Source organism: Lathyrus oleraceus, chromosome 6 (assembly GCF_024323335.1).
Source record: "Lathyrus oleraceus cultivar Zhongwan6 chromosome 6, CAAS_Psat_ZW6_1.0, whole genome shotgun sequence".
Taxonomy (NCBI): Eukaryota; Viridiplantae; Streptophyta; class Magnoliopsida; order Fabales; family Fabaceae; genus Lathyrus; species Lathyrus oleraceus.
The window spans coordinates 475,522,949-475,531,917 of record NC_066584.1 but is presented as its reverse complement, the minus strand read 5'-3'; positions in this window follow the sequence as shown (position 1 = coordinate 475,531,917).

Genomic DNA, 8,969 nt, shown 5'->3' with positions numbered 1-8,969 from the left:
AAAAGAAGAAGAAGAAGAAGAAGAATCATGGAAATGAAGAAAGTAAAGTGCATTAAGTAAAATGGAATGTACCAATCCACAAATGTTGACCAAAGATAGGGAAGATCAAGGTCAAACTATAAAAAACAGAAGTGAGATGAAGATTGGAAGTCAAGAAATAAACAAAATATTTTTGGCATTTTTAATATTTGAAAATAAACTTGAATTAAAATATTAAAGAAAGGTCAAACTTCGAATTCACTTCAAATCAACTTTGAAAAGTCCAAGTGAATTATCCCAAGTTCAATAAGGTCAAACAAAGTTTGACAAAAAAATTCAGCATTTTTAAAAGTTAGAAACTATTTTTAATCAATTAAAAATGAAGAAAAATAACCTAATTGAACTAAAATCTCAAATAAATCTCAAATCAATTAATAAATTGATGAGAATATTTTTCATAGATCCATCCTCATTCAAAGAAGTTAGAAAAATATTTTTGTATTTTTTGAATATCAAAATCTATTTAAAATGAATTAAAAATAACCAGAAAAGAGAAAATTATTAAAAAATAGCAAATGATAAAATAAAAAAAATTAAAAATTATTTTTAGAAACTAGAAATTAAAAGAGAAATAATGCAATTGGTCCCATATTTTTTGGACCAATAATAAAAGAGATATGGATTTTAGAAAATGAAATGTAATTAAAAAAATGAAATAGAAAATAAAATCAGAATTAAAAAAAGGAAAAAGCACGAGCCCTTGGATCTGAGCTCATTAATTAAGCTGGCAGATCCAAGGATCCACAAGCGCGCGCCTACTGTAGTCCACAATCAATGCAACCATATGGATACCAGGAAAAAGTCATAACAATGGAGCATGGAGATTAAATCTGGAAAATGCATCGTGTGGCTCAGATTGGATCTGGTAAACAGACGGTGGCCAGCGCCACCGTCTTCTCTGGTGAGCTCTTGGGGAGACCAAAAAATGCAGAGTTTCAAATGTTAACTAAAATGCACGATCCAGGCACCATTCGAAAGGTAAAGTGATATACATCACTCCTATGTCACTCACTTCCACTCCAGATTCCTATTAAGAGAGAAATCAGAGATGGAAGTTTGGTGGTGTTCAACTGAACTTGCTCGATTCCAACAATTAAACACACAATAAAGATGCCTCTATAGAGAGGACTTCAGCCAACACAATATCAAGGCAAATGGAGCAAAGTATAAGGAGATTCGAAGCAAAATTCAGTGGAGCAAAACCTTTGGGTTGTGAAGAATTGAGTCACTCTCCTTGGTTCCTTTTGCAAACAGAAGCTTCAATAGATCAAATGATGAAGGTCTAGGAACTTTAGATCTTAAAATTCAACCAAATGCAATTGAATTTCAGATCTGAATTTTTGGAGAAAAATGGAGTTGTTCCTTTAGGTATGGCTAGGGATTCAATCTTGCAGCATTTCAGGCGCCTTCAGGTTGGAGAATTATGAAGGTAAGGCATGGTATTTATAGATGGAGAGAGCTGATGCATGAGCTAACTTGTGTGCATGGCAAATGGATTTTGCATTGCATGGGCTTGTGTGATCATGTGGAAGGCCCAATGAAGGCTGAAACAACTTGCTGAGTTCATGTGAAATGCAAATGGACGTGTATATTAAGTGTAATCAGCTCATGCATGGCAATTGAATTGAATTTCACAAAATGCACTTAATTCTTCATGTCTTCGAAAATGGTGCTTGCAAACTCCAAATGCTACCTTATGAGTAATGGTTAGAAAGCTTGTTGCATAAGGAACAAATGCTATGTTGATCAGAACTCCAATTGGGCCTTGGAAATTAGAGAAATTTGAGCTTGAAGTGTAGGGTGCAAAACATGCATGAGTGAAGTTTCCAAATTTGGCCAATGTTCAAGCCCTTCTGTCTCAATGATGTAAGCTCCAAATGATAAAATCTTCAACATTAAAGTTGTAGATCTTTTCAAGAAAATCAATTTGCACTTAAATTGTGCATCATTTGGATTTTTGATGAAGAAGTTATGGGCACTTGAAGTTGGACTTTTTTACATTTCAATGCATTTGGCCCAAAGTGACCTATAATGCTTTGCATTATCACATGTATTTATTTTGAGATTTTGAAATTTTGCTCAACATAACATTTGAAGTAGACACAATAATATTTCCAATGCATTAAGTCTCATCCCAAAATAATGAAAAATGAATGAGTTATATTCTTGGGAAGTTGACCTAAAATTAGGGTTTCAGTCAAAATGACCTATAATGTCTTGGAATGGATGATGATCTTCCAAGCTTCAAATAAAATTTTGATGAACATGAAAGTTGCTCATATTGTCCTTAAGAACATTGTTTCTCTTGGGATCATCTCCATTTGACCAACACACAAAACGTTAGGTCTCAGTGTATTTCAAGATAGCCAGATGAATTGACTGATCAACTTCTCAAGTCCACAACTCATATCTTGATGAATTGATGATTGAGGACACTCAAATAAGTTCAAATATGCATGGAATAATGGATTAAAGAACTTCCTTTGATTGTATTTGACCATGGGCTGAGGTTGCTTTATGAGCAAGGCATTGTTGATGATCAGATGAATTAGGGTTTCCTTGGGAAACAAACCTCAAATCCCTTGACTTGATTTGATCAAAATGATGAATTGAGAAACTTGGGAGGCATATTTGATGGATGAGAGCTTTGGGAACCATTACCATGCTTGCTTTCATCTCCTCTTGACCTTATCATTGCACAGAGGATCTCCTAGAAGCTTTTAGACCCTGTGATTGCTCAAGCTACAAACAAGAAATGTTAGTGACATATTTTTGTGCTTTTGGTTAGTAAATAAATGAGAAAAGCAATGATATACAATTCAAGCATGCTTGGTGATCTCAAACCACTCACAAGAGGTCCCCACCTAAAGGGAAGGATCCAAGGTGCTTATGATCCTTGAGGCTATGCAAATGCAATGTTATGATGCCATGTGGGATCTTAGGGCCAAAATTGGGGTCTTACAACCTCCATATCTGCCTTCTCTTTGGCGAGTCGATCATACTTCCTCTTCCAAAACTTGGAAGACTGGGGAAGAAGAGAAGTCAATGCATCATCAGGCTCATCAATAACCTGGTGCTCAAGGAACTCTATCAAAGCATCCTTCTCTCTGATCTGCTGAAGCAACTCCTCTCGTTCACGGATCCAGACACGTGAACGGTCTTCGTCTCTCAACTCCTCTACTCCTTGGTCAGGGAGGGTTGAAGGCCCAGCCACAACCAAAGGTGTAGGTCTTGGATACTCATAAGGCATGAGGTACTCATAAGCTCTCCTCCTAACCCAAGAGGTAAAGGGTTCCAAAGCGATATAATTCTTCAGACCAAGCTCCTTCCTTCCCTTCCTATGGATCTTGCGCCAAGCGCGGACCATCCTACCTTTCAAGCCTTGGGGATCTTTACCCTCCTGAAAGAACACACCTTCTAACATAATGTTATTAGGTTTATCCTTTAGGGGGAACCCAAGCTGACGACGTGCCAAAATAGGGTTGTAGTTAATCCCACCACATGTACCAAGAAGAGGCACATTGGAGAATTCACCACAAGAGTCGATAATCTGCACACCATCATATACACGGTTGTACCAAAAGATATCATCATTAGTGAGAGACATAAGCCTCATGGACCACCGTAGACATCCTTTGTTCTCCTTGAAGGCGACCGTCTGCGGCAAGTGCGAAATAAACCACTTGTACAACAGAGGAAAATAGCACACAATGGTACCACCACCCTTTGCATTCCTCATATGCAAAGAAAAGTAAGTGTCACCCAACAGAGTCGGAACATGATTAAGAGTAGAGAAAATCCTAATAGCGTTCACATCCACAAACTTATCGATGTTGGGGAACAACACTAGCCCATAGATGAGAAGTACAAATATGGCCTCAAAGGCGTCCTCACTCATGGCCTTCCCATACATAGTAGCTTGAGCAATGAGGAACTCAGAAGGGAGACCTTGAATTCCACCTTTGGTAGTCATATGAGCACCAACCAAAGATTCATCTATATGCAACATATCAGCCATCTCTTGAGAAGTAGGAACACTCTCTAAGCCATTGAACGGTAACTGGTCTAGGACAGGTATATCCACAAGGTAGGCATAATCCTCAAGCGTGGGCAAGAGCTAGAAATCCGGAAATGTGAAGCAGTGGTACAAGGGATCATAGAACTGCACCAATACACTCATCAATCCTTCGTCCACTTGAGTAGTCAGAATAGACAGAAGCTTCCCATAACGAGCCTTGAAACCCAAGGGATCTAATACATAGGATGTCAAATTCCTTAGCTCTTTCAAGTCGGGTTGTCTGAAACTGTACTTCTTCGTATTCCTTCTTTTCCTTTCCATGTCTGAAAATTTGCAAATAGACCTCTTAAGTTTCTTGAAAATTTTCTCATTATTGATGATATGGATGCAAATGGGTGCATGAATGCATGAATGCAACAATCACACTCAAGGATCAAGCAAAACACACCAAACAAAGGTCACGTGATGGATCATGTCATCCTTAATATCAATCATGCATTTTGGTGGATTATGGTTTACTTCTTATCAACACCCAAGTTCCATTGATATTAAGGATACATGAACGAATCAACCATGAATCAAGGGTTTGTTGCAAGTCACGAGCATGGAGTCTCGGTTAAGAACCACCCAAAGGGAATGTACTAGGGTTTAAATCTGCCAAACATGTTCTACAAGAGGTTCCCATAGTCATCATCCCATCTTTAGGATATTATCGGATAAACGACTACTCGTATTCCAAAAATATTCTCAAGAGAGACTCTTATGAGTGTAGTATCGAGTAACAATCGTATCAAATCTTACACTTGAACGACCTTCGCACTACGTCCTAAGAATAGGCCAAGATGGGCTTGGTAAACTAAGGTCCTTGGCTTCTAAGGTCTATATTGGAAAGAGTAATGTCTAACCACGACTACTCGTGTGACATTATTGATCCCAACATGACCTCCACCAAGTGAATGGGCTTGCAAGTCAACTTGCTAAGGAATAACTCCACACAAGTTGACAAGACTATGCCATTCTCCTATCCTAAGTGCACTCGAGTTCGGGTATAGAACTCATCTCACAAAGATCACCAAGCATACAAGAATTAATATTCAAGCAATTCAATTATTACATACAATACAGTAATCCCAAATTGCATAAAAAATATGTCACAAAATAATATACAAATACAATACAACAAATACGAAAAGTAGGCAAAACCCACTAGGCAAATGTATCTTATTTTCCCCAGCAAATTCGCCACTTTTCTGTAGCGGGCTATTTGTTACCATTAGAGATATTGACTAAATTCAAGGTAAACCATACAAGTCGAGTCGCCACCGCACTTCTATTTATCCAAGGGAATGGTTAGAAAGCGAACAAAAACCTAAGAGTTTTATCGAATCAAAAACTAGTAAAAATGTCAGAGATCGGGGTAAGGGGGTTGGTTATGCAATGAGAAGGTTTTAAGCATCCAAAACATCCTAGGTACTCCTAGGGAGCCCTTTTCACACTTGTTGTAAGGTTGGTATTTTGTGAAAATTTATTTGTGCAAACATGATTGATGAGATGAGAAGAGAATATACAAGTTAATTACAATTTGTGTTTGCATGGATAAACCCATTTCCTACGTACCATCTTAAAAAGGATTAGGATCAAAACCTCGTAGTTCGGGGTAAAAATCTCAAAATAAGTTGGTGAATTGATTGATCCAAAAGCCTTGAGGTCTTTTGTTATCCAAGGGAGAAAACTCAACCTAAAACCACAAATCCACCATGTGAGGATAACTTCAACATGCTAGTGAGGGGTTAACCCTATAATAAGCATGGAAGACTCATTGTCCATCACTAAGGATATAGGTGAGTATTACATCTACCTCAAGGATAACTCAAACCTAATAGCTAAAGGTTATGAAAAAGTTTTGATTAAGAAATTGGCCATTGAAACCACAAAAGTACTTGAATGAGTTATATTTACCAATGAAAAGTATTTACAAAGTATTGTCAAAGTTGACTTAAAGATTCAATTCAAAATAAGTGTTATGAAAAGAAAGTTTGAAAATCAAAAGCATAAGGCTTAGGTTTCTAATGTTTAAAAGAAATGTTAATGTTTGCACAAAAGTTTTGGCTTGGGTTAGAGTGGAGGGAAGAAGAGGAATGGCTAAAGTCCTAATCATACAAGAGATGAAGGATAAGAAACAAGACCACCAATGGAGTTCCTCTCTTGAGATCATATTGATGATCCAAGTAGCTCCCATCCTTTGGAATATGCAAGCAAAATAAGTATAAGCTTAAGCAATCAAATTAATCAAGCAAGCTCTTAGAAGATCCCCAATGGCTCTTGTATCTTTCACTTTGGATGAACATGGAAATGGTTCTTCAATTTGGCTCAAATAGGATTCCCTAGCACAAAAGCACACACATCAAAGAGTTCTATAAAGTAAATCAAGAATGGACAAGAGTGAGTTTAGAGATTTGGTCCTCCTAATCCATCTTCTACATTAAGGTCCTTTTTACTCCAATTTGCATAGGGAATATCCTATAAACTAAGTTCATTTGTCCATTTCTTTGCATTTGGTCCACAACAATTAAAACAAACACAAGCACAATAATATGTACACAATTATGTGCTCAAATGAGCAAAAGGCAAATTGCATTAACATAAACATGTGCTCAAATGAGCAAAGGAAAAAGCAAATGAATAATATGTACAAGAATAGTAAATTGCATAAATATAAAGAGCAAGAATTAAATGTTAATGGTTAATGATTAGTGTTAGAGTTAGTGTGCTATAAGGCAATTTAGCGCTATGTTAAGCAATCGTAATTGGACTTATGTAGAAGTCACAACTATCTGAGACCGGTCAATAATAATGTAGGCAACAACAAAAGTTAGAGATTTTGATTATTGAATCAAACTCCTACAACTTGCCATGCCAAAAAGAAGATGAGAAATGATCTTGTATTGATTTAGGTTCTTTGCATGATTAGGAAGCAACCTATCCTTAATGCAAAGCCATTCACTTGATCCATGATCAAGATGAATTAGATTTGAACCAAGGAAGATTAAACCTCCATGAATCAATGCTAACCACCAATCTTTAACTCATTGATCAAAGAAGAAGAAGAAGAAGAAGAAGAAGAAGAATGAAAATTAAAGTACATAAAGATAACTATTTTAAATCAATTAAAAATGCATAAAAATAACCTAATTGAACTAAAATCTCAAATAAATCTCAAATCAATTAATAAATTGATGAGAATATTTTTCATAGATCTATCATCATTCAAAAAGGTTGGAAAAATATTTTTGTATTTTTTGGATATCAAAAATTATTTTAAATGAATTAAAAATAACCAGAAAAGAGAAAATTACTATAAAATAGCAAATGATAAAATAAAAAATATTAAAAATCGTTTTTAGAAAGTAGAAATTAAAAGGAGAAAAATGAAATTGGTCTCATATTTTTTGGACCAATAATGAGAGAGATATGAATTTTTAAAAAGAAATGGAATTAAAAGAATAAAAATCAGAAATTAGAAAATAGGAAATTATGTGGACCGCTTGATGAAACTTCATTAATTGACGTGGATCATCACACGGCTAAGAAGCGCGCGTTCACCATATGCGTGAGTCAAATGAAATACACCATGCCATTAATAAAGTCATAAGGTTGGACATGTGAGATTGCATCTGGGAAAAGGAATGGACGATCCAGATCAAATCTGGAGACCAGACGGTGGCCAGCGCCACCGTCTTCTCCGGCCAAGTCCCAATTTGCAGAGATTCAAATGGTAACCAAAAGACACGATCCAGGCATCAATCGAGAGCTGGGGTGATGTACATCATCCCTGTACCAACCAAATCCATTCTAGATCTCTATATTGAAAGAAATCAGAAGTGGAAGATCTGTGGTGTTCATATGAACTTCATGGTTTTTGAAAATTGAAAGCACAATAATGTTGCCTCTATGCAGAGGACTTCAGATCACACAACAACAATGAGAAATAAGCATTATGCAAGTTGATTCGAAGAAAATAACAGTTGAGTTAAACCTCTGATTTGCAGGGCTTTGAGTCACAATTCTTGGATGCTATTGCTTACAGTCCACACTATAGATCAAGGAGAAGAAGGTTTAGGAACTTTAAGATCTGAAAATTGATCGAGGAAACCAAAGTTCAGATCTGAAATTTGAGAGAGAAGTGAGCTAGTTCCTTTAGTGAGGGTTGTGATTTCAGTTTAGCAGCATTTGGGGCGCCTTCAGGTAGAGTTTGTATGAAGCTATGGAATTGTATTTATAGGCAAGGCAATGCTGAATGCATGATCTCAAATTTGCATGAATGGAAAGGGCCTCCATGCATGGGCCTGTACAGGCGCATGGAGGGCCCAATTCCAACTTGATTTGGTAGCTGATGCATGATGAAAGTAAATTGGACGTGCAGATTGGATGGTAATAGCTCATGCAATGCAAATTGAATGATTTTCCAAAATTGCGCTATCATGTTCAAGCCTTCGAAAATGCTATGTCAAAAATAGAAACACCACCTCATGAGTAATGGTTGGAAAGCTTATTGTATAAGGATCATTTGTTATGTTGATCAAAACTCCATTTGGGCCTTGGAAATTGATGAAAATTGGCCATGAAGTGTATGGTGCAAAAATGCACATGTGAGATTTTCAAAATTGGCCACAACTCAAGCCCTTCTGTCTCAATGATACAAGTTCCAAATGACAAAGTCTTCAACATAAAAGTTGTATATCTTTTCAAGGAAATAAATTTGGACTTAAAGTTTGCATCATTTGGATTTTTGATGAAGAAGTTATGGGCACTTTAAGTTGGACTTTTTCACATTTCAATGCACTTGGTCCAAAGTGACCTAAAATGTTTTGCATTATCACATGTATTTATTTTGAGATTTTGAGATTTTGAT